Genomic DNA, 23,578 nt, shown 5'->3' with positions numbered 1-23,578 from the left:
TAATTATCATTACTATTATAATAAGCAGCCGAGAACCTAGCGCTCTTTCTGCTTTTAGGTAGCACAGAGAGCAGGATAAAATATGATTGAGCTTCTGCAAGAGAGTTTTGGAGTAAATATGAGGAAGAACATTCTAAGGGTGGACCAAGTTGGGCATAGGAACTAAGGCCAGAGAAGAGGTCCATGGGACCCAGTTTTCTCCCGGCTTGGAGCTCTCTCCTGTCCTACAGTGGTTCCCACCCTGGTACCCCGAATGAAGCTATGTGCCTGAGTCTCCCATGAGACGGGGCCTGACCTCTGGGGGCTCTATGGAGCATACAATGGCTCAGATTTGGGGCATGGACCCATTTGGGAGTCTAACGAAGATTCGGCTTGTCCCAAAGACCTCTCCACCTGTCCAGATTTTGCCTGCAGTCTCAGCAGTTCCTGGAGCCCCTGAGGCTGGTCTGTACTCTCCAGTGCGGAGGCTCAGGACCCACAGGCAGGCCCCCCCACTCACCAGATATGTGACCTTGAGTCACTTAGCAGCGGTGGGCCTCAGTTTCCACAGAGTTTAGCAGGAAATTGATGAATGCATGTAAAGCAGTGAGCCCAGCTCTAGGCACTAGAAAGGATACGTGTGTCCTTCCCTCCCTCCTGAAGTGCAGACAGAGACAGCGGGAGATACAAATTTAAAAGACAGAAACTCCTTAAAAAATTCTCTCCAAAGTGGAAGACTAGGATTTCTGTTCACTTCTCAAGGCTTTCCAACCTTTCTACAAAAAGTGCACAAGACTGTATATAAAAAGGATATTACAGGGGGGAAATAGGACCAAAAGGAAGTATAAATAAGGCTGCCTTGTGAAGCTGCACGGGGGTCCTTCAAAGTTTACACCTCCTCACCCTGGCACCGTCCCACTCAGAGCCTCAGACACACTTTTGTATCTTTATTCAGGTGGTTTCCCCTTCCTGGCACTTCCTTCTGCTTGTTTCCACCTACGAAAGTCCTAGCTGTCCACCAAAGCCCACCTCAAAGGCCTCCTCTTCCCTGAGCTGGCCAAGCTTGCCTCCACACCTAGTCTGCCCACAGGGCTTTGGTCTTACCTCTGGCACAGGCTTGTCATATTTCCCTGCCATTTGTCCTGGCTATTTATTGAGAGCTGAGACCAAGGTTGTCATTTTCCACCTTGCACCCTGGTCCCGGGGGTAGTTTTGTGACACTGGGCAAATGTCAAATGAATGGATTTTTCTGTGTCAAAACCTGGGTGGTCCCACAAATCATTCTCAGGAGTTTTCAAGGTGAGCATAACCTAATTCCTGATCTGTTGTAAAGCCTGTGCGGGGTGGGGCCAGCCAGAGAAGTGAGGAAGAGGCTCTGCAGAGGGATGAACCAACTGAGCTCAACTCAGATCAGTCAAGAGCAGTGATTCTCAACCTTTTGTCCAAATGTCATGCATTGCCCCCCAAGAGCCTTTACAGACAGTTTTTTCTATTCACTCCCCAGTACAAAATTCTAATATCCCAGGTACACTATATGTCTATTTAAGGACCATATGTATAGCTATGATTTAAGATTTTTCATGCCTCCTCCCTGAACCAATTTTTGCTCCTTGCGGGGCAATGTGACCCCATGAGAATGCCTGTTCTAAGGTAAGGGGTCATTCACATCGTCTCCTCCGGCCTTCAAACCAGCCCATGAGGCAGGGACCATTATCCCCTTTGTACAGATTTGTAAACTGAGGCACAGATGCTGGTTAACTTGCCCAGCTAGTATGAGTGACAGGGCTGGGATGCACAGCCAGGACTCGGAGAACACAAGTCCCTTGACTTCCCAGTTACCTTGAGGGAGACAACAGGCAGCGTGTGGGATGAGGAAGGAGTCCTCAGCTAGGAGTCAGGCCCTTCCAGCTTCTGGGCCTCAGTTTCCATTCACCTAAAGTGAGGAGGGGGCTTCAGTGTATCCTAAGTACCCCTAAGGCTTCAAGCCTCTTACAGAAGGCTTTGGTGGCCTCCCCCATGCTGGGAGAGGGCCTGACCTCCAGGCTGGAGTTCCTGGGGTCAGGTGGAGGGAGGAGATGGCTGAGCCACCAACCCCAGAGACTAAGACATTAGCTGGCGGCCTCCCAGGGGTGCTCGGCCGGGAGCCTGGCTGGCCCCAGCTTTCCCCAGGGCCTGATAAACCAGAAAAAAAGAAAGCATGCTGTGAAGGGAAGGAAGCACCAGCAGACAAAGGAGGGAAGGGCACACTGATTCCATCGGCTCCAAGCCTTCAGCCACCCTGGCGGGCTGGGCAGAGCAGGACGTGCAGACGGGTGGCCTGGGGTGCTGGCGGCAGGATGCTGGGAGCCAGCTGCCCGCGATCACTGTGCCTGCCTATCCTAGTGCCCAGGCTGGCTGGCGTGGGGACTGGGACCAGGCCAGCAGAGACAGGCTCCATCCAGCACAGACTCTCACTGGGGCCTCCCCACAATTATCCCCATGTACAGGGGTGTGTTGGAGCCTCTGATGAAGCCAAAGTCACACAGCCAGTCACTGGCAAAGCCAGGTTGAGACCTGGGTCTCTGGCTCCAAAATCCAGGCTCTATCCCACCCCAGACCTCACCATGTCTGCCAAAACCTGATTCTGTTGTCTGAGGAGGCAGGGAAACACTCAGAACGTAGAGATTGTATAGACTCAGTTCATGATGTACCTTCACAAGGGCCCTGTGAGGTCGGCTGTGTTATTATTCCTACTTTACAAATGAAGAAACTGACACCAGAGAGGTTAAATAACATGTCCAGGGGACTGAGCTTGGAATCAGAGCCCATGTTCCTAATGGCTGGGCCTGTACAAGGCCCTCTCAGGGCAGCTAGCTTTCCCTGTGCATGTGTGTATGGGGGGTGGAGGGGAGCTCCAGGGCCTTGGGAGGGGGGAAGGTGGTCTCTTAAACCTCTGCCCTGGAGCTATGGGGCCTTCCCTGAGGGCTGGAGGGGGAAGGCTGAGAGATGGGGAATAATAGCTAGACTTTTTTTTCTAAAATTAGGAACCAGAAAAGATACTCTAAAACTTGCAAACAGATAGAGAAAGGAAATGAAGCCTAGCTTGTCTCTGGCCCTTCTTTAGGGTCCCAGTGGGATGAAGGATGCCCAAGTGGATTGGGAATTTGCAGGTGGGGTTCAGCTCCCTGCTGCTCCATCCGTAAGGCAGGGCCATGCATCTCTAGTGTGCTGGGAGCAGGGAAAGTCTAGGCACAGGCTCTCCACTGGGCTCAGCCTGAGGTTTTCAGGCAGGCCGGCAACAATTCACACACTGACTAGGATTTCTGGGGATCTTTCTCAAAGATTCTGGCCTCTCCCACCAATATCAAAAATGAGGACTGGGATGAGTGGAACAGGGGAGGAAGGTAAGCGAACCTGGGGCATTACCGAGCTAGTCACAGCTGTGGACAACTGGGCTCCATCCCGCTGGGGCCCTGGGAGGAGTGTGTAGAATGCACTCAGAATCAGTCCCCTGTGGGTTGGGAGCGGACCTTACGCACTGGTTCTCATCTGGGGCAGAAAGCAAGCACTAAGCTGGGCTGCAAGGCCAAGGGCCATCAGCATGCACCTGCACGAAGCTCTGAGCAAAAGTTGGAACAGAAAGGTGAGCTGAGGCCCTGGCAGGGTGGCTCAGTTGTTTAGAGTGTCATCCTGATACACCAAGGTTGTGGGTTCAATCTTCAATCTCCAGTTAGGGCACATACAAGAAGCAACAAAAGAATGCATAAATGGGTGGAACAACAGATATCTTTCTCTCTTGCTCTCTCCAAAATCAAATTTAAAAAAAAAAAAAAAGGCAAAGGTAAGCTGAGAGGATATGAGGTGGGCTTGAGAGATACCTGGACACTATGTCCAGTGAGGCGCATCCCTTCTCAGTCAATGGTCCCTAGACCAGGGGCACCCGACAATGGGTCAAACCTGACACCTCCCCTCAAGGAACTTACAGTCAGTGAGGAGCCCTCAGTACATTCTCCCATCAGGAGATAATGACAACCAGACCCACCTATGTGCCGGACACCAGCAGCAGCCCTACAGGACAAATATTACCTCCATTTGACAGAAGAGCACACTGAGGCTCAGAGAGGGCAAGGGTCTTCCCAAAGTCTCACTCCAAGCCTGAAGCCTTCCTGTTTCTGGTGGGGGCAGGAAGTACTGAAGGGCCTTAGAGAAAAGAGGCTGCCTGAGGGAGGTGCCGCTGGGTCTGCACTTCGGCCAAGCACACCTCAGCCCCTGCCCGCTTTCTGTCCTCTGTGTCTTCCTACAATCACCCCACCTGAAGTCCCCAAGAGCATCTCACCAAGACCTAAAATCACAGCTTATCAGGCAGGAAGGCCCTCAGGGGCCAGTTGACTGTGAGAAAACTGAGGTCCAGAGAGGGACATGAAATGCCTGAACTCACACAGCATGAGATGAAAAGCCAAGATGGGAGCCCAGGTCTCCTGACTCCTGGTTCAGTGCTCTCTCCCATGCAGGTAGCATGTGCTAGGTTCTCCAGGGTCCTGCCTCCACTCAGGAGTAGAGCTCATTGGGGTGGCTCACATGCATCCTATTTTATGGCTGAATCTCCTTCCTGAGATGTGCTTGGCTCACAGAAGAGTGCTGCAGGGAGCCCGGAGACCCTCAGCTTGGGCCGGGGTCGGCGAGGGGCCATGGCTGAAAAGGGGGCAGCAGGGAAAGGCTAAGGGACCTGGATATCATAGCCAGGGAAAAGGCGACAGGTTCCTCCCTCCTCCCCTGCTACCCAAGTGCCCCAGCCAGCACACTGGGCAGAGAGGACCCCTCATTCATTCAGACACTGGGGTACCGAAAATGGGATTGGTGCTGAGCCTGGGTGACCTAAAGTGACAGAGATAGGGGCTGGGGGGCACTCCAAAACACAAAACAAACACATAACTGCCCCCAAAGGAAAAGTCCAGAGTCTGAATTTAAACAGGAAGAACTAGGCGTCAGAGTCAGAGGAAGATAACAGGGCCCGGCTGAGCAAAGAAACAACAAAAAAAGAACTAAGGAAAGCTGGGGGGGGGGGGGGGGGAGAATGTTCCTGCCTGGAGCCTGGGACCTTCCCAGATCTCCCTCGTACCCAGGGTGCAGGGGTGCTGAGGTGCCAGCTGCCACGCCGTGACAAGGGCACAGGTTCACCCGAGGCATGATGGAAAGCCTTCTTGGAGGGGCACTAGGTTGTGTAGGAAAGAGCCTGGCTTGGGGGCCAGGCAGACCAAGGCTGGAATCCTTGGGCAGGTGGCTTTCTGAGCCTCTGTTTCCCTCTCTGAAAAATGCAACTGTGAATACCTACCTTGAAGTGTAGAGAGAACTAAGGGAAACAGGAATGGCCAGGTGTGGGCACACAGTAGGATAATTTTTATTATTCCACTGACTCCAGGGTCCACAATCCCAACAATTAAGACCTCTCCGCTCTTCTGGAAGCACTGGGGGCACCCAGGTCCTTGCCCTCAGCAGGTCCTGGCAGTCTGGTGAATCAAAGACAGTCCTTCTAGGCCAGGCAGACAACATCAACCCATTAGCCTACTGGGGCTGCCTTAACAAAGAACCACAGGCTGGGTGGCTTAAAAAACATAAATTTATTTTCTCACAATTCTGAAGGCTATGATTCCAAGATCAAGGTTTCAACAGGACTGGTTTCTTTTTCTTTTTTTTTTTAATTCTCACCCGAGACCATTTTTGCATTTATCTTCAGACAGAGCGGGAAGGGGAGAGGGAGGAAGAGAGAGAGAGAGAAACATCGATGTGAGAGAGACACATCAAGTGGTTGCCACCCACACGATGCCAACCGGGGCTGTGGACAAACTGCAACTGAGGTACGTACCCCAGCGGGAATCGAACCTGGGACTCTCTGGTCCATGGACCGATGGTCTAACCACTGAGCAAAACTGGCTAGGGCAGGACTGGTTTCTTTTATTGATTTTTTTTTTTTTTAAACAGAGAGAGGAAGGGAGAGAGAGATAGAAACACCTATGTGAAAGAAACATTGATCGGCTGCCTCCTGCACACCCCCCGCAGGGATCCAACCCACAACCCTGGCATGTGCCCTGACCAGGAATCAAACCAGGACCTCTCAGTCCATGAGATGACGCTCAATCCACTGAGCCACATCAGCAGGGCCAGAGCTGGTTTCTTTCGCAGCCTCTCCGTGGCTTGCGGATGGCTATCTTCTCCCTGTGTCTTCACTTGGTCTTTCCTCTGTGCATATCTGTCCTATCTCCTCTTCTCATAAGGACACCAGTCATATTGGATGAAGGCCCATCCTAATGACCTCATTTTAACTTAGTTACCTATTTAAAGATCCTATCTCCAAATACAGCCACATTCTGAGGTACTGGGGTTAGGACTCCATCATATGAATTTTGTTAAGGACCCTATTTAGTCCATAACACTCGCCAAGTCCCCATCTGTCAAGCTGCTCTGCTCTGGGCTCCATCCCAGAATCCTCCACTTTGGCACTAGAAGTAGCTATAACCATCCTGAAGTCCAACTCCTGTTTTTCAAGAGAGGGTAAGTGATCATCCCAGGTGACACACAAAGAAAAATATCCATAAATCCCAGGCTCCTGGAACAGAGCACATCCAGGGAGAAGACAATCCGAAGAGGACAATCTTGAGTACCTCAGCTGAAGGCACCCAAAAGGTGGCAGCCTCATGTCTGTGTGTTCTGGCAGCTCAGGAAACTGATGAGAGCAGGGAGGGGGACACAAGTCAGCCTACAGCTCTTGCAGAGTGCCGGAGAGAAAAGCTAGCGGCTACGAGCACCCACAGTGTGCGGGCACTGCGCAAAGCACTCCACATGTATTCGCTTGTTTCAGCCTCACAAAAATCCTACGATACATGGGACCATTTGTATAACCACCTTAGGGGAGGGGAAATGAGGCACAGAGCAGTTAAATGACTTGCCCATTGTCACACATCTAACAATGACTGTGTGACAGTGCCAGGGTTCAGTCCCAGGGACCCTGGTCCAGGGACTGTGATCTCATTGGCAATGCTTTACTGCAGGTGAAGTGGCATGCAATGAACCCCAGGCTGGTTATCTGGCCGGGCACTCTGTCACTTCGGGTGGGACCTTGGCCCACAGTGTCTCCACCTGCCACAGGACAGGTAAAAGCAGATGAGCCTTGAGTGCAAACCAAGCTATCTTCTCCCTCTTCCTTGCTCCTTTGAGGCCTCCCTCCGGTGCAGAAGAGCCATCTTTGGCCTCATTGCCATGGAACAAAGTTGCCACTCAGGGACTCAGGGTCTGGAGGGCAGAGCAGGGAACAAGACAAGCCCTAGGCCACGTCTGTCTCTGTGTGTCCCCCATAGCTGCTTGCCCACACTGGGGTGGCCCTGGCCGAGGGGCAGCACTCTACTGGCTCATCAAAGTGTGAAGTCTACTTTGGAGATGCCATCCTCAGCTCTGCAAGAGGCCCTGTGAGCAAGCGGAGCAGGGCTTGGGTGCAGCGGATCTGTGCCTGAGTGATGCAGGGCTGGCCCTTCTCCCTCCGTAGCCACTGCAAGAGTCCCCTCCCAGCCTGAGTTATCAGGAGACAGACCTCCCCTCCTGAAGGCTTCCTAGGCCCCTCTCTTCACTCCCAGACCCACTCCCCAGGGCAGAGACCTGGAAGTAGGAGCCTTGGGGTGCTACAGCATCACTAAAATCGCTTGGACCTCACCAAACCACAGTGTGCCCATCTAAAATTCTCCTCAGCCATGAGGGGAAGCGGGTGCTAGAGATGACAAGGTGAAATGTTATAGAAATACTGGTAAGTGGGAAAAGAAGAAAACTTTATAAAACAACATATAAAATATTATTCTATAGTCTTCAACACACATATACATACAGATATTTTGAAACACATGCATTAACAAAAAAGAGCGCTACCAAAACATTGCAGGGGTTTCCCAGGGAGTTTGCACAATGGATTTCCTCCCTCCCTTCCTCCCTACCTTTCTTTTCTTTTCTTTCTCTTTATTTTTCTCTCTACCTCCTTACACTTGTGGTAAAGTCTGTTTTAGAAGCAATAAGAAGACAAATTAAATAACTAAATAAACAAATGTGAACAATAGAGTAGTAACGATAAAAATATACAGAGTTTGGACACCTCCTGTAATAACCTCTCTCCTGGGGTGATTGTAACCCATCTTCCTCCTGGCCCTCTAGTTTTTCTGAGTTCTCTTCACAAACATCCCACATGTCCTTCACTTTATAATTTTCAAAGAAAAGTTACATCCATTACATTAGTCTTCAGGGGATGAGTGAAGCCAGGGATCACCATTAACACATTAAGTACAGATGAGGAAAACAAGACCCAGAGAAGGGTTGTGACTTGTTCCAAAGTCACCCTACAAGTGAGAGTCAGAATGGGCTTCACCCCTGCCTCTAGATCCCTCTGATTTGGGGGTAACTTGGGGTACCTGAGCCAGAGCTTTGGAAGTGAGGGGGCTGAGAGCAGAAGGTATTGGTATGGACTCTTCTGGACCCAAATGAATCAGGTTTTTTTGAGAGAGAGAGAGAGAGGCAAAGGAGACTTACAGGCAGAAGAGGCAGAGTTGACACAAAGTAATGATTTCAGTAAAAAAAAAAAAATGTGTCAGAGGGTGGTGACGTTGAAAGGAATGATGAGGACTATAAAGTTAAGCAAGAGCTGGTCAGATCGGGAAATTAAGTCACATTAAGGATTTTGGATTTTGTCCAATGGCTGGGGAGAAACCACAAGCAAGGAAGCTGCATGACCAGTTTTGACATTTATTTATGTATTTTAAGTGTGTTTTTATTGATTTTTTTTAAGAGAGAGGAAGGGAAAGGGAGAGAGAGAGAGAAAGAGAAAGAGAGAGAAACATCGATGTGAAAGAGAACATTGACCAGTTGCCTCCCGTAACCCACAACCTGGGCACGTGCCCTGACCAGGAATCAAACCGGTGACATTTTTGGTGCACAGGATGATGCTCAACCAACTGAGCCACACCAGCCAGGGTCAGTTTTGACTTTTACAAGGGTCACTCTGTCCAGAAGGTGAACAGTTGATTGACGGCATGGAGAACAAGTAGGAATATTTGTCACACACGAGGGGAAAGATGATGGTGGTGTGAAATAAGGGCATTGCAACTGTAGTGGGGACACATGAATGACTGGACAGCCCAGAGTAAGTGACAGAAAAGATAATATCAAGGTTGACATTTAGGTTTCTGGCTTCAGCAACTAGTTAGATGGTAGTGTGATTCACTGAGCTAGGTGAAGAACATGATGAATTCTGTTTTGTACATATTGAGTTTGAGGTTCCTGTAAACTAAGTCCAAATTTCCAGTATGCAGGTGGACACATGACTTTGTGACTGAGCCAGAGATACCTGTTTGGGACTCAGCAGCAGTGTAGGGGTAGTGATAGAGACATGGGTGTGAATAACTTAATAGGAGGAAGTTTGGAGAGGAGATTGCTTAGAATATGAATCACTAACTTGCTCTGGAGCTTTCTGCCTTGGTTTCCTCAATTGCAGGTAGAACAAACCTAGCCTTCTCCCTGTCTGCCCCTCCATCCTCGGGTGGCTGGAGGAACCTTCTCCCAGAATATGGTCTGTTCTCTGTTTTATGCCTCAGGCCTGGCCCCAAGACCATCCTCCCCGCCCTTCTGCTTGGCTCCCACACACTCCCCACGGGCCCTGGCTCCCTCATGGAGGTGCTCAACAAGGGCCCGGACTGAATGGAAAGGCAGGGAGGGAAAGGGGCAAAGCACGGGGCCAGGCACTAGGTTCTGCGCCCCCGCCCCATCCTCGCCAACCATGCGACCCAAACCGGTCAGCCAGCCTTCCTCTCTGGGCCTCTGCTCAAGAACAGAGTGAACGCTGCCTTCCGGTCCTCGCCGAGCCAGCGCCAGCGGAGCGAGAGCTGCGCTAGAAGAGGTTCGGAGCCCTGGCAGCACCAGGGCGCGCTGCTGGGCACGGAGCCGGGTCTGCGGGCAGACCACCGCCTGGGGCTGGAAACGAGCTCTTAGCCCGCACTTTCCACCTAACAGCGGGCGGCCCTCCCTTCTCCAGGCCTCAGGCCTCCTCTGTGTAAAATGGGAGGTCAGTTGAGAGGACCCCGAACAGCCAATTTTTAAAAAACAACCACCACAAGAACAACAGTTTTTCTGGCTCTGCTTCTGGCCTGTGAGATGGAAAACCGGAGATGGCCAAGAATAATGGTGGAGTTCCAGCCCAGAACTGTATAGGTTATACCACATTCCCAGATACCCAGTGTGATTGCTGCCACCCCAAATTTGCCAGAGGGTGGGTACTTCTGGTGAATAAATGGTAAACCAGAGAGGGCAAGTTTCAAGGAGACAGGGGACGGGCCCTAGGGGGGCCTAGAGCACCTGGCCCCAGGCCAGTCTGGCCCTTGTGGCCCTGGAGCTGCCCTCTGTCTCCACAGACTGAGCAACGTGACCGCAGAATAATAATAGCGGCATTAACAACCACCAACCTTTGCAAATCACTCACCTTGTGCCAGGAATAGTAATGCTTTACTTGAATTAACTAATTTAAACTTCAGACAACCTTATGAGAGAGGTTCTATAATCACCCCCTGTTTGCAAATGAGAAAACTGAAGTGCAAGGAGATCAAGCAGCATGTCCAAGGTGGGGCAGCTAGCAAGTAGCAGAGCTGAGATTTGGACCCAGGCAGCCTGGCACCAGCATTGACTCTCTCTTTTTATATTTTATTTTATTTTTTTTCTTTATTGATTTTTAGAGAGAGAGGTAAGGCAAGGGAGAGAGAGATAGAAACATTGACGAGCTGGAACAACAATTGGTCGCCTCCTGCACACCCCCCCACTGGGGATCAGGCCCACAACCTGGGCATGTGCCCTGACCGGGAATCGAAACGTCAACCTCTTGGTGTACCGGTCGACGCTCAACCACTGAGCCACACCAGCTGGGCAGCATTGACTGTCTTTAACCACCGTGTTGCACTGGCCTCGAGGAGAATGGTCCCAGATACATGACACTCTCAGTCCCTGTCTCTGCTGCTCCTTGTCACACACACACACACACACAGGAAGAACTTTCCAGCCCCTGACAGGGACACACAGAGGGGGACACATCGGGAATACAGAACCAGCACCCCACTGTGAAGCCCTCCACAGGTGGCTTTGTGAGGCTGGATTAGGCAAGTGCCATGAAACATCACTCAAACAGGACCTGTCGCTGCACCCTGGTCACATGGAACTAGTAAGCACACACCTTTATCTGCAGAGACACGACGGAAAGGGTGCTGCCCCATGAGACAGCTGAGCTACCTCTGGGTGGTAGGGTTGTAGGTCTCTCTTCATACTTTTCTATACTTAAAAATAAAATTGTTTTACAATCATCTACATCATATCTATCAAAATAACTTAAAAACTTTTAATAAAGCATCTTAGGACCAAAGCCAAGTTGGAACACTGGTCTGTGGGAGCTCCAAACCCTTATATATTTTTTTTACCTTTTCTGAAATGCTGCTGGAAGGTGACCCCAGCAGGTCACTCCTATAGGCTGAGGCAAGGGGTCTTCCTGGGGCAGAGCCAGCTTCCAACATCATCAAGTCAAGGGTCAGCCACCCCCAGGCTTCCCTCCTTTGGAGGAGGGCGGTAGCTTATTTAGCCTAAACAAAACAATTTGAGGCACTCTGAGAATACTTACACCATCAGCCCACCTCTAATGCCTTAAACCCCACCACTAACAATAATGATAAATAACAATAATTAATAACAATTGGCAAAGGAACTACCAGGGCTTTTCCACCTTATCTCTATATATTAATATTTTGACAATGATCTTACGTTGCTTTATAGTAAGAAATTTTTTTTTTCAAAATTATAAAATTAGCAGAACACCAAGCATTGATCCTTACCCTGAACATAAAGGTTTTCCTTTTTCACATCTCCAGTGTCAAAGCTCTGTGCTAAACACTTACACACGTTATCTGTATCCTCAGGGCATACACACATAATATCCTCGCAGGAAAAAACTCATCTCCTTTTTGAAATGAAGGAGCTGAGACTCTGAGCGGTTACAAGGGTAAATGACCTGCCCAAGGTCACTCAGCGGGGGGAAGTCACCCAGTCTGGGTTCAAACTCAGATCCGAGGCCCCAGTCAGGGCTCTCTCGCTCAGGCTGCTCCTTCCACCCTCACCCCTCTCCTCCACATCACATCACCACCTCACTTCTTCCCTGCCTTCCTTTCCAATCTGACCATCAGCATTGGACAGTCCACCCCGTGACTGACCACCATAAGTTGGTTAGCATTCCTTCCACTAGGAGCCTGTAAAATGCTTGGGTCCAGCCAGCCACATCCATGCTGTAATCAGAAGCACATTTCTGTGGCTTGGTGGTGCCCACACCAGACCTAGGGCCAGCATCACACTCTGGTGTGCCTGCCAGAAATACCCACCACACACACACACACCCCTCCTCTGTCCTCCAGGGGGTAGGCCCAAGCCCAGAATTCAAGGCCAGCCTCCTATAAGTGGAAGGGACAGGCCCATGGGAAGGAGGCAGGGTCTGCTGGCAGAGGGCTAGGCTCAGAACTTGGAATAGAGTACATGGGAATAGAGCTGAGACACAGATACTTCCTCACCTGGAAGCCAGAGAGATGAAGGGAGGCCAAGGCCACATACTCTTCAGAACCCAGTGGGGTCCCAGTTCTCCTGACCCCCAGGACAGAACCTGTCCCCAACCCCACTTTGTCAGAAGGACAGGCCAATGACCAAGTATACGCTGGGTTCTGGGAATACTGAGGTGAAAGACCAGCCCTGCCCTCAAGGAACACCCAATCCCACAGAGGAGACAGACGCGTACTCAGAAATCAGAGCCCTTCCACACTGCCTGGCCATGTGTGCTTGCATGCGTGGACCCAGAGCTGTGCAGAAGTCAGGGGGCAACCAGGGCCTGGGGAGAGAGGCAAGGTGGGGCAAGGAGGGGCCCCAGGAAGAAGACAGCAGGGGTAAAGGCATGGGGGCCTGAGAGAACCTCCCCTCCCCCCTCAAGTTAGAGAACATCAGCAAGACTGAAACAGGCAGGGTGGGGAGGGGTCAAGCTGATAAAGTAGAAGGGGGGAGCAGGGGGGTTCCTCAAAGGCCATGCTAAGGAGCTTAGACAGTCCCTCTAGGCAGTGGGAAACTTTTAAAGGGTTTTAAATAGGAGTAGAAAGGGGTCAGACATGCATTTTGGAGCTGGAACTTGGGGAGTTCTGGGAAGTATGAAAGAGGTGGGGCAAGGCTGGGGCAGGGTAGGCTTGTTGGGGAACTGGGGTCAGGGCCAAGCCCCTCAGGGGAGGGAGAACAGGCCCAGGCTAAGGAAATATTAGGGAGGCAGGAGTCACAGGACTTGGTGACTGACTGTCCCCGGGGAGCGAAGGGCCAGCAGGACACCCAGATTCTTGCCTGGGCCCAGTGGGTGGGGCACCTCCACAACAGCTGAGACATGTCTAGAGAGAGGTGATGGATAAGTGGCAAATCAGCCCCATGGGGGTGCCAGTGGGGGCATTTGTAGTGGTGGGTCCCAGCCCCAGTGCTCCCCTCTGCCCTGACTCTACCTCCCAGCCCCAACCCCCACCTCCTACCTCCAGCCTCCATCAGTCTCAGTACAAAATATCCCACAGCTATAGGAGGTTTGAAGGCACCTCCTGCTTCCCTCTCTCCCACTCCCAGCACCAGCTCCCACCCCCGGGTGTGGGTTTGGCCGAGCAGGGCCAGCTGGGCTGAAGTCTGGTCTCCCTGTGCAAGAAGCCCGGGGGATGCTGGGTGTGCTGTGTCTGGGCACCAAATCTAGCGGGGAATGACAGACCTTGTGTGACAAAGGCAGTGGTTGGGGGCAGCCCCCCATTCCCCTCAGCTGGGAACCCTGGAAGAGCGGTGAACAGGGGAGGAGCCTCCACCCCTTCCTCCCTGGACACACAGACAGAGTCCCTGCCCCATCCTCACCCCTTCCCTAGAGCAAGGCCAGCACGTCTGACCCCATTGCTGAGATGAGGACACTGAGGCCCAGGGAGGCCCCACGATGCTCTTCTGATCGTGTTTCCCTCTGGCCTCTGCGTCCCCACCTCAGTGAGGAGGACGGAGGGGGCTCCTGGAAGACAGTGGAGGTGTCATGGAGCCAGCTCTGCTGCTCTCCTGCCCTGCGGCCTAGAACACAACTGAACCTACCTGGGCCCCCATTTGCTCATCCAGAAAACGAGCACCCTGGTGCCCCCTCTCCAGGGGTTGTGAGGGCTGAACGAGGGCATGGAGGTTACAAAGTATAGCTTAAACCCTCACCCACAGGTCTGTCTCCAGTGAGGGGTAACTTGTAATTCACATACTGATTTTTTATGAGGAGAATGCATTTTTGGATCACTCATATAATTTTAAAATAACACCAAAAATTTGTTCTGAAAACCCCACAGCAAGTCTACAGCAGAGCAACTCCTGGGTGCCAGGCCTGACTTGGCCCACTTACCAGACACCCCCACCCTACCCTGGTGCAATGCTGTCCCTGGCAAAGGGCTGGGGGCCACTTTCCCAGCACTGAGCCCAGCTCAGCCGGGTGGGACATAGTGGCGACAGCTGATAAGGCCTGTTTAGTTCTGTCTGCCGCAGGCCTGGGGGGAGGCCCAGGCGGCAGACAGTGTGGCTGTGGCCTCTTCCCCTTCCTGGGCCAGTCTGGTGCCCTCCAGGCTGGAGCAGCCCTTGCCAGGGGGTCCTGCAGCCAGTCTCCAGGCCCCTGACTGGAATGAGCTGGGTGTAGGGGTGAGCACAAGCGTGCATGGTTATTGGTTTAGATTATTTTATCTTTTGTTGTAGGTATTACATTCTCTCAGTTCATAAAGCTCCATAGGGTTTCCCTCCCTATCTCCAGCAACTCCTCTTCCAATGCTCTCCCCAGAGGCCACCACTATTGTAAGACTTGTAGATACACAAGCAACTATATATGTGTCTCTCCCTGCCTGGTGGCCCCATGCATCTCCCCCAGCCCTGCATGAGGATGTGCTGGGCGCATGTGCCCATGTCTCTGGACAAGCCCTGGTCCACATGTGCTACATTCTCACTGACCACCAGCTCTGCTCGATGCCGTTCCTCTGCCTGGCACACTCACCTCCTCTCCCCCACCCCCTCCTTTCCTTCTTTGCTCAGCTTATTCTTTCTCTCCTCTAAGTCTCTGTAAATGCCCTCCCTCTGGAAGCCCTCCCTGATTTGCAGGCATTAGTCCTCCCCTGCTGGGTGCTTCCAAGACACCCCAAACTTTTTTTAACCATGCCTATTTGGAATAGCTTGTTTAATTATCTGCACCCCCACTAGGCAGCATGGTTACCAGCTTGTCCCAGTTTACCGTAGATGTTCCCAGTTTGGGTACTGATAAGTCCACATCCCAGGAAAGCCCTCAGGCTCTGACAAATGGGGGCAGTTGGTCACCCTGGCAGACACTAAGATTTGGAAGAGCCAGGAAGGACTCGCCTTATCCATTCCAGAACCTACAGGCTCCATAAGTATTTATTGTATCATAAAAATAAGAGTAATTACATAGCAATTACTCTCTGCTGAGCACTGTTCTAAGTACCCTACACATATAAACTCATTTAATCTTCACAACAACCCAGTGAAGCAAAAGAAGGCTCCAAGAGGTTAAGGCGCTTGCTGAAGGTCACATGGTGAGAGGGGGATGGGGCAAGGGTTCCAGGCCACTCTGGGTCACCAGGCTGACCTGCATGAGCTCCTGCAGAGGGGGAGTTGGTCAGGAAGAAGCCTCCAGGCTCCCACAGCCCTGCAGTGTGCAATACCGTCAGGGACACAGGACTGGCTGGTACCTGAGGAATAACCTCACTTTAGACCTGTGCTGTTGCAGTGAGGGGCCTCCTGGGAACAGTCCCTTCACCCCTAATGCCCCACAGTTTGCCACAAAGTTGAGAATTGTCTCTGCTGTCGGCATAGGGTTTGGTAAGGGATATTAGGGAAACAATAATCAATGTCGCCATTTTACAGGCATGCTTACAGAGGATGAATTACCTGGTTTCTAAAGGCCTAGGGGTGCTTCAAAGCTGCCCCTTCAACAAAGGACCCCTTTTGCTTAGAAAGAAGAGGAGAAGAAAAGAAAAAGGAAGGGGAAGGAAGGAAGGAAGGAAGGAAGGAAGGAAGGAAGGAAGGAAGGAAGGAAGGAAGGAAGGAAGGAAGCGGGGGGGAGAATGGAAAGGTGGCTTTTCTATGTACACAGCCTCCTCTTCAACATGGAGTCCTGAGGCCTCAGCCCTGGCTCAGATTTCTTTTCACTCTGGCTGTGTGTCTTCGGACAGGTTTCTGAACCTCTCTGAACCTTTCCTCATTTTTAAAGTGAAAAGAATAATACCTACCTTATAAAATTGTGGATTCAATGAATAAAGATATATAAAGTCCAGCCCAGCTGGACTGTGGCTCAGTGGACTGAGTGTCATCCCGGTTTGATTCCTGGTCAGGGCACATGCCCAGGTTGCAGGCTCAATCCCCAGTAGGATGCATGCAGGAGGCAGCCAATCAATTTATCTCTCTCACATTGATGTTTCTATCTCTCTCTCCCTTCCTCTCTCTCTAAAAACATATATATATATGTTTTTACATATATATGTAGTAACATATATATAAATACACACACACACACATAATTCTGGCTGGTTTGGCTCAGAGGTTAGAGAGTCAGCCTGTGGATCAAAGGTTACAGGTTTGATTCCGGTCAAGTACTTCAGTTGTGGTTCAGTCCCCAGCCCTGGTTGGGGTCCTGCAGGAAGCAACCAGTCAATGTGTCTCTCTCACCTCTCTCTCTCTCTCTCTCTCTCTCTCCCCTCCCTCCCTCCCTCTCTTCCACTCTATCTGAAGATAATGAAAAAATATTCTTGGGTGATAATTTAAAAAAATATATATATATATATATATATATATATAATCCTTAGAAGAGTCATGATGCATAATAAATGCTAGATTAATAGTGACTGATATTATTTCATTTCTATGCTGTGCCATTTCCCTACAATGCCCTTCCGCACAACATGATGAAAGCCAACGCTCTTCAAGGCTTTCCAGCCCCTGTGACTCACACCTGCCCTTGCGTGTCTAAGATCAGGGGACACTCTGCACCTTGGAAGCTACAGCCTCATCTATCATTTGTAGCAAAAAAATAACAAGTAACACATCAGGCCATAACCTAATCAGTTACAGTAAACTAGCCATCACAAACATAATCACAAGGATTGTGGAGACCCGGCTGACTGGCTTCTGTCAGGAGATTTGGGGTGTGCGTGGAGGGAGAGCTGAGCAGAGCCCAAGCAGTGTGATGATTAGGAGCACAGATGGTCAGGGGTTGGGTCCCAGCTCCTTTACTAGCTGTGTGACCCTGCACTCGAAGCCACCTGTTCTTTACACAGCAAAGAAAACAATCAACAGAGTGAAGAGGCAACCTACAGAAAGGAAGAAAATATTTGCAAGCCATATATCTAATAAGGGGTTAATATCCAGAATACATCAAGAACTACTGTAGCTCAATAGCACACACACACACACAAAACAAAACCCAATTTAAAAGTCAAAGGACTTGAATAGACAAAGAAGATACACACATGCCCTACAAGCATATGAAAAGATGCTCAATATCATAAATCATCAGAGAAAGGCAAATCAAAACCACAATGAGACATCACCTCACATCTGTTAGGATGATCACTATCAAAGAATCAGAAAAAAATAAATGCTTGTGAGGATGTGGAGAAATTGGAACCCTTGTGCACTGTTGGTGGGAATGTAAAATGTTGTAGCCACTGTGGAAAACAGTATGGTGAATCCTCAAAAATTAAAAATAGCTTGGCCTGTGTGGCTCAGTGGTTGAGCATCAACCCATGCACCAAGAGGTCACTGGTTCAATTCCCAGTCAGGGCACATGCCCAGGTTGTGGGCCAAATCCCCAGTGGGGGACATGCAGGAGGCGGCCAATTAATGTTTCTCTCTCTCTCTTCCTCTCCCTTCCTCTCTCTCTCTGTAATCAATTTTAAAACAAATTAAAAATAAAATCACATATGATCCAGCAATTCTACTTCTTGCTATATGTCTTTGTCCATATAAGGGCTGCAATAAGAAAGTATTTTAGACTGGGTGGCTTATAGACAACAAAAGTTGATTTCTCACAGTTCTAAAGGCTGGGTGCCTGAGATCAGGATGGCAGCATAATCGGGTTCCGGTGAGAGCCTGTTTCTGAGCTGCAGACTGCTGATTTCTCCATATATCCTCACCTAGTGGAAAGCAAGAGAGCTAGCTAGTGCTCTGGTCTCTTCTTATAAGGGCACTAACAACACTGATGAGGGCTCCACACTCATGGCCTAATTACCACCCAAAGACCCCACTTCCAAGTACCATCACATTAAAATTAGGGTTTCAGCCCAGCCAGAGTGGCTCAGTGGTTGAGCACTGCCACATGCACCAAGAGGTAGCCAGTTCAATTCCCAGTCAGGGCACATGCCCAAGTTGTGGGCCAAATCTCCAGTGGGAGGCATGCAGGAGGCAGCTGATTGATATTGATGTTTCTCTCTCATTGATGTTTCTATCTCTCTCTCCCTTCATCTCTCTCTAAAATCAATAAAAATATATTTTTTAAAAATTTGTCATATGTTATAACATGGATGAACCCTGAGAACATTATGTTAAGTGAAATGTCAATAAAAAAAAAATCTACATGATTCCTCTTATATGAGGTATCTAAAGTAGTTAAATTCATAGAAACAGAAAGTAGAATATGGTTTCCAGGGGCTGAAGGGAAGGGAGTTGGAGAGTTGTCAATGGGTACAAAATTTCCATCATATAAGATGAAAAATTCTAGAGATCTGTTCACAACAATGTGCACACAGCTAACACTACAGTACTGTACATTTTAAAATCATTAGGATAGTAACTTTTATGTTATGTGTTTCTTACCACAATAAAAAAATAATAAAGAGCACAAATATAAAAATGAAAAAAATACTAGGGAGAGAGTCCCACCATCATAACCCAATTTCCGGTTCTTATCCACATTTCCTCCTTGCAATCATAGTACACAAACACTATACCGTATACTTCAGGGGAAAAAATATTCTATTGTTTTATCACTGAAAAAGTAATAATACTCATTGTGAAAAATGCAAACAATAGTGACATGTAAAAATAAAACCCCAGTTTAGCACACCCCATGGCTCAGAAGGAACCTCCCATTGTCAGCCATGTCCTTTCCCAGCCTTCTTTTACATACTTACAAACACAGGCTCTTCCTTTTCACACAAATGGAACCACAGGGCTTAGTTATTGCCTTGCAACATTTCTTCTTTTGTTGTATGTGATCAAATATTTACTTAACTGCAATTCTCCAAACTACAACAATGACGCATGTACACACAAGCCCTAAGTCTCAGATATGGGAACCGAGAAAACACCACCCCTCTCTCTCTATCACCAGCAACTACCCAGAACAGTCTTGCCGAAGACTTTGCTCGGGTTTATATGCAGGGAAGGAAGGGTTCACATCCCTCATATGTGAAATTCTTACAAACAAAACGGGGGAAAATCAAACTATAGAAAAATGGGCAAACAGACTGGTGGTTACCAGAGGTGGTGGGAGAAGTAGGTGAAAGAGGTTCAAAGGTACAAACTCCCATTATAAGCAAAATGAGCCCTGGGGATGTCATGTACAGCATAGTGACCGTCGTTAACAATACTGTATTATTGCCCTGGCCAGTTTGGCTCAGTTGTTAGAGCATCAGCCTGCGGTCCAGAGAGACCTGGGTTCAGTTCCCGCTAAGGGCATGTACCTCGGTTGCAGTTTGTCCCCGGCCCTGGTTGGTCGTGCGGGTGGCAGCCACTCGATGTGTCCCTTTCACGTCGATGTTTCTCTCTCTCTCTCCCACTCTATCTGTGCAAAAAATGGGAAAATGTCCTCAGGTGAGGATTAAAAACAAAACAAAACAATACTGTATTATCTATTTGAAAGTTGGTAAAAGAGTACATTTAAAATGTTCTCATCACAGAAAAAAAAAATTTTGTAACTATATGAGGTGATAGACATTAACTAAATTTATTGTGGTAATCACTTCACAATATATACATATATCAAATCATGTATATCTGAAATTTATACTATGTTATATGTCAATTATATCTCAATAAAACTTAAAAATAGAAAGATGAAAAAAATCACTTGCCACTTTGTTCAATATATGCACCTACTCTTTTTCAGGCTTATGCAAACATAACCAATATAACCAATATAACCCTGGTAAAGGCTGGGAGGCTTGCTTCTATCACACACACACACACACACACACACACACACACAATTTTCTTAACACAAAATGGGATCATACTTTACACACTACTGTACAACCACCCTTTGTCACCTAACAGAATATCACAGACAACCCTGAAGGTCACTGCATATAAATTCAACAAACTCATTCTTAGTAGTTCACAATATTCCCCAGTATGGATGTAACCAAATTTATCCACCTATATACCTCTAGAGGTGACAATGAGATTGTCCCTATGAAAAACACTAGCATTTTTTTAAATCTTTTTTTTTTTTATCCTCACCAGAGGATATTTTTTCTATTTATCATCAGATAGAGCAGAGGGAGGGAGAGAGAGAGAGAAACATTGATGCCAGAGAGACATATCTACTGGTTGCCTCTCACATGACCCAACCAGGGCCGGGGACGAACCATAGCCTAGGTACATGCCTTTAACTGGAATCGAACCCGCAACTCTTTGGTCCTCAGGCTGACGCTCAAACCACTGAGCCAAACTGGCCAGGGCTAAAACTCTGTTTATGAATAAAGTTCTGAAAGTGAGATTGGTGGAGCAAAGAGCATGCCCATTTCTGTTTAAATAGTGCTTGGTAAAAAATGGTATTTTATTAATAGTATTTTTATTGTATTTCCTCAACAACTGGGGTGGTCATGTGTTTTTCTCATGTTTACATTTCCTCTTCTGTTGAGTGTTTTGTCCATTTTTCTATTGTTTGACTTTTTCTAATTAATCTGTAGGAATTCGTATGAGGAATTATGAGAGATATGAGACATGAACCTTTATCTATCCTATATATAACAAATTCTCCTCATCTACTATTGTCTCTAGACTTGTTTGTGGAGTCTCTTACCATATTAACATTTAAACATCTTATATTAACCCAGCTGGTATGGCTCAGTGGTTGAGCATTGACCCATGCACCAAGAGGTCGCTGGTTCGATACCCGGTCAGGGTACATGCCCAGGTTATGGGCCAAACCCACAGTGGGGGGCATGCAGGAGGTGGCCAATCAATGTTCTCACTCATTGATGCTTCTCTTTCTCTCCGTCACCCTTCTCTCTCTCTAAAAATCAATAAAGAAAAAAAAATTTATAAAAATAAATAATAAAATAAACATCTTATATTATCTAATGTCTTTTCCTTTATGGTTCTGGGTTCCTGGCTTGCTTGAGAAAATCCTCCCAATCCCCAACATTACACAAGACTTCTTCTAAATATTTACCTTGTATTATACTTCTAATTTTTTATATTTAGGTCATTTATCCAGAATGATACAACTTTCTATCTTTACTTATCATGTGCACCCTTCCTAATTATCTTGCACTGATTATCTCACTCTTTTAAAATGCTGCATCAAAGTCCACTAAAAGATATACTAACTTACTTAACTTGGTGCGTTTTGGATATTAAAGTTATTTCCAGTTTTAAATACTCTTTCATAATAGCTACCATTATTGAGTGCTTATTACATACCAAGCACAGACATAAACACATTGCACTTATTAGCTCATTTAACCCTCACAACAGTTATGGGATGGGTTCTATTATCTTTTTATAATTGAGGAAATACATCTTGTCAAGATCACACAGCTGGGAAATAAGTGGTAAAGCTAGGGAAAGGACTCAAAAATCCCACTCTTAACTATCATATGGATGTTCTCTAGTACTTTCAAATATGACCTGAACTATCCTCTCCTTTCATTTCTGTAAGGACCGAGAAAGGGGGAAAATAAACACTTCTTACAGACTTTGGTCAAGATGACAGAGCAGGTCAACGTGGCACTTGCCTCCTCCCACAACTATATCAAAATTACAACTAAACTACAGAACAACTATTATTCAGAACTGCCTGAGATTGAGCTACAAAATTAAAGAAGAAGCCACATCAAGACTGGTAGGAGGAGCAGAGGTGCAGATGGGCTGGTCCCACACCCACATGTAGCAGATAAAAATCAAGAGGGACACCACGGTTGTGAAGGTCCTCCCTCAGGAGCAAGAGGTACCTGTCCCACACCAGGTCCCCTATCTCAAGATTTCAATGCCAGGAAGAGAAGTCCCCATATCTTCTGGCTGTAAAAACCAGCAGGAATTGAGGCTTAGGGAGGCTGAGGTTTCTGGAGTCCCAGGCAGTTCCTCTTAAAGGGCCCGCGCACGAACTTACTCGGTCTTGTTTCCTCTGGGTTCCAGTGTGGGGGAGGCATCTTGAAAGGCATCAGAGACAAAAGAGGAAGAACTTAGTTGTTTGGCATTGGGGTGAGAGCTGGAGAAGCAGCTTTCTCCTGGACAGACGTGCTGGTGGAGTCCTTGTTCCTTTGGTGAGTCCTTCCCCAACAGGGTCAACAGATAGGCACCACATCTGGGACTCTAGCAACCTGGTTCACACTGTTTGCCCTACCCTGGTGATTCCCTGAGGCTCTGCCCCACCTAACTTTCAGGCCCATCTAAGCTGTTTCCAGTGGCTTTACGATAGGATTGGCCTATCTTGGCTCCTGCTTCAGATTTTCCTAAATTCTCTCAAACAAGCAGCATCTGGCCACAGTGAACCCTGTACCTCTCACTAAGTGGTCCCAGGCTTGGCACTAGAAGCAGCGAGCCTTGGTTCACAGCTTGGCTTTGCCTGAGCACCTACAATCCCAGCACAAGAAGCAGCTGTCTGCAGATCACTTTGTAGATTATGCCTGGTGGTCCTGGGTGAAACACAGGTAGTGGCTGACCTTGCCCCAGAGCCAGCACACCCAGTGGACAGCTTCAGACCATGGTGAAGCACCACCACCCAACCAACTCCACAAGTGACACACTCAAAGAATGGACTCAGTGGGTACCAGAGCCCTACTGAAGTAAGTCTTACTCTGTGTGGTGGGTCTGTGCACAGCTGATCCTCCAAAGCAGTAAGAGGTCAGTGGTCAGTGGGCACAGCCAGTCCTTGCGGCTGATCAGCCTGAGTAAATCCCTCCCATTAATGTGCCATCACCAATCAAGACTCAATTGCAACAGAAGGGTGTACAGTCCACACGAGGGGTGCACCTTGAGGGCATAGCTGAGGTGATCAGGGAGGTTGTGCCAGTGGACCCTATAAGACACCTACTACAATAGGCCATCTTACGAAACCTAGGAGACATAGCAACTCTACCCTAATACATAGAAACAAACACATGGAGGCAGCCAAAATGAGGAGACAAAGAAAAAGGTCCCAAATGAAACAAAAGAACAAAACTGTAGGAAAAGAACTAAATGAAACAGAGACAAGCAATCTAACAGATGCAGAGTTCAAAACACTGGTTATAAGGATATTCAATGAACTTAGTGAGGGCCT

This window comes from Molossus molossus, unplaced genomic scaffold, assembly GCF_014108415.1.
Source record: "Molossus molossus isolate mMolMol1 unplaced genomic scaffold, mMolMol1.p scaffold_m16_p_1, whole genome shotgun sequence".
Taxonomy (NCBI): domain Eukaryota; kingdom Metazoa; phylum Chordata; class Mammalia; order Chiroptera; family Molossidae; genus Molossus; species Molossus molossus.
This window is presented reverse-complemented; position numbering follows the sequence as displayed.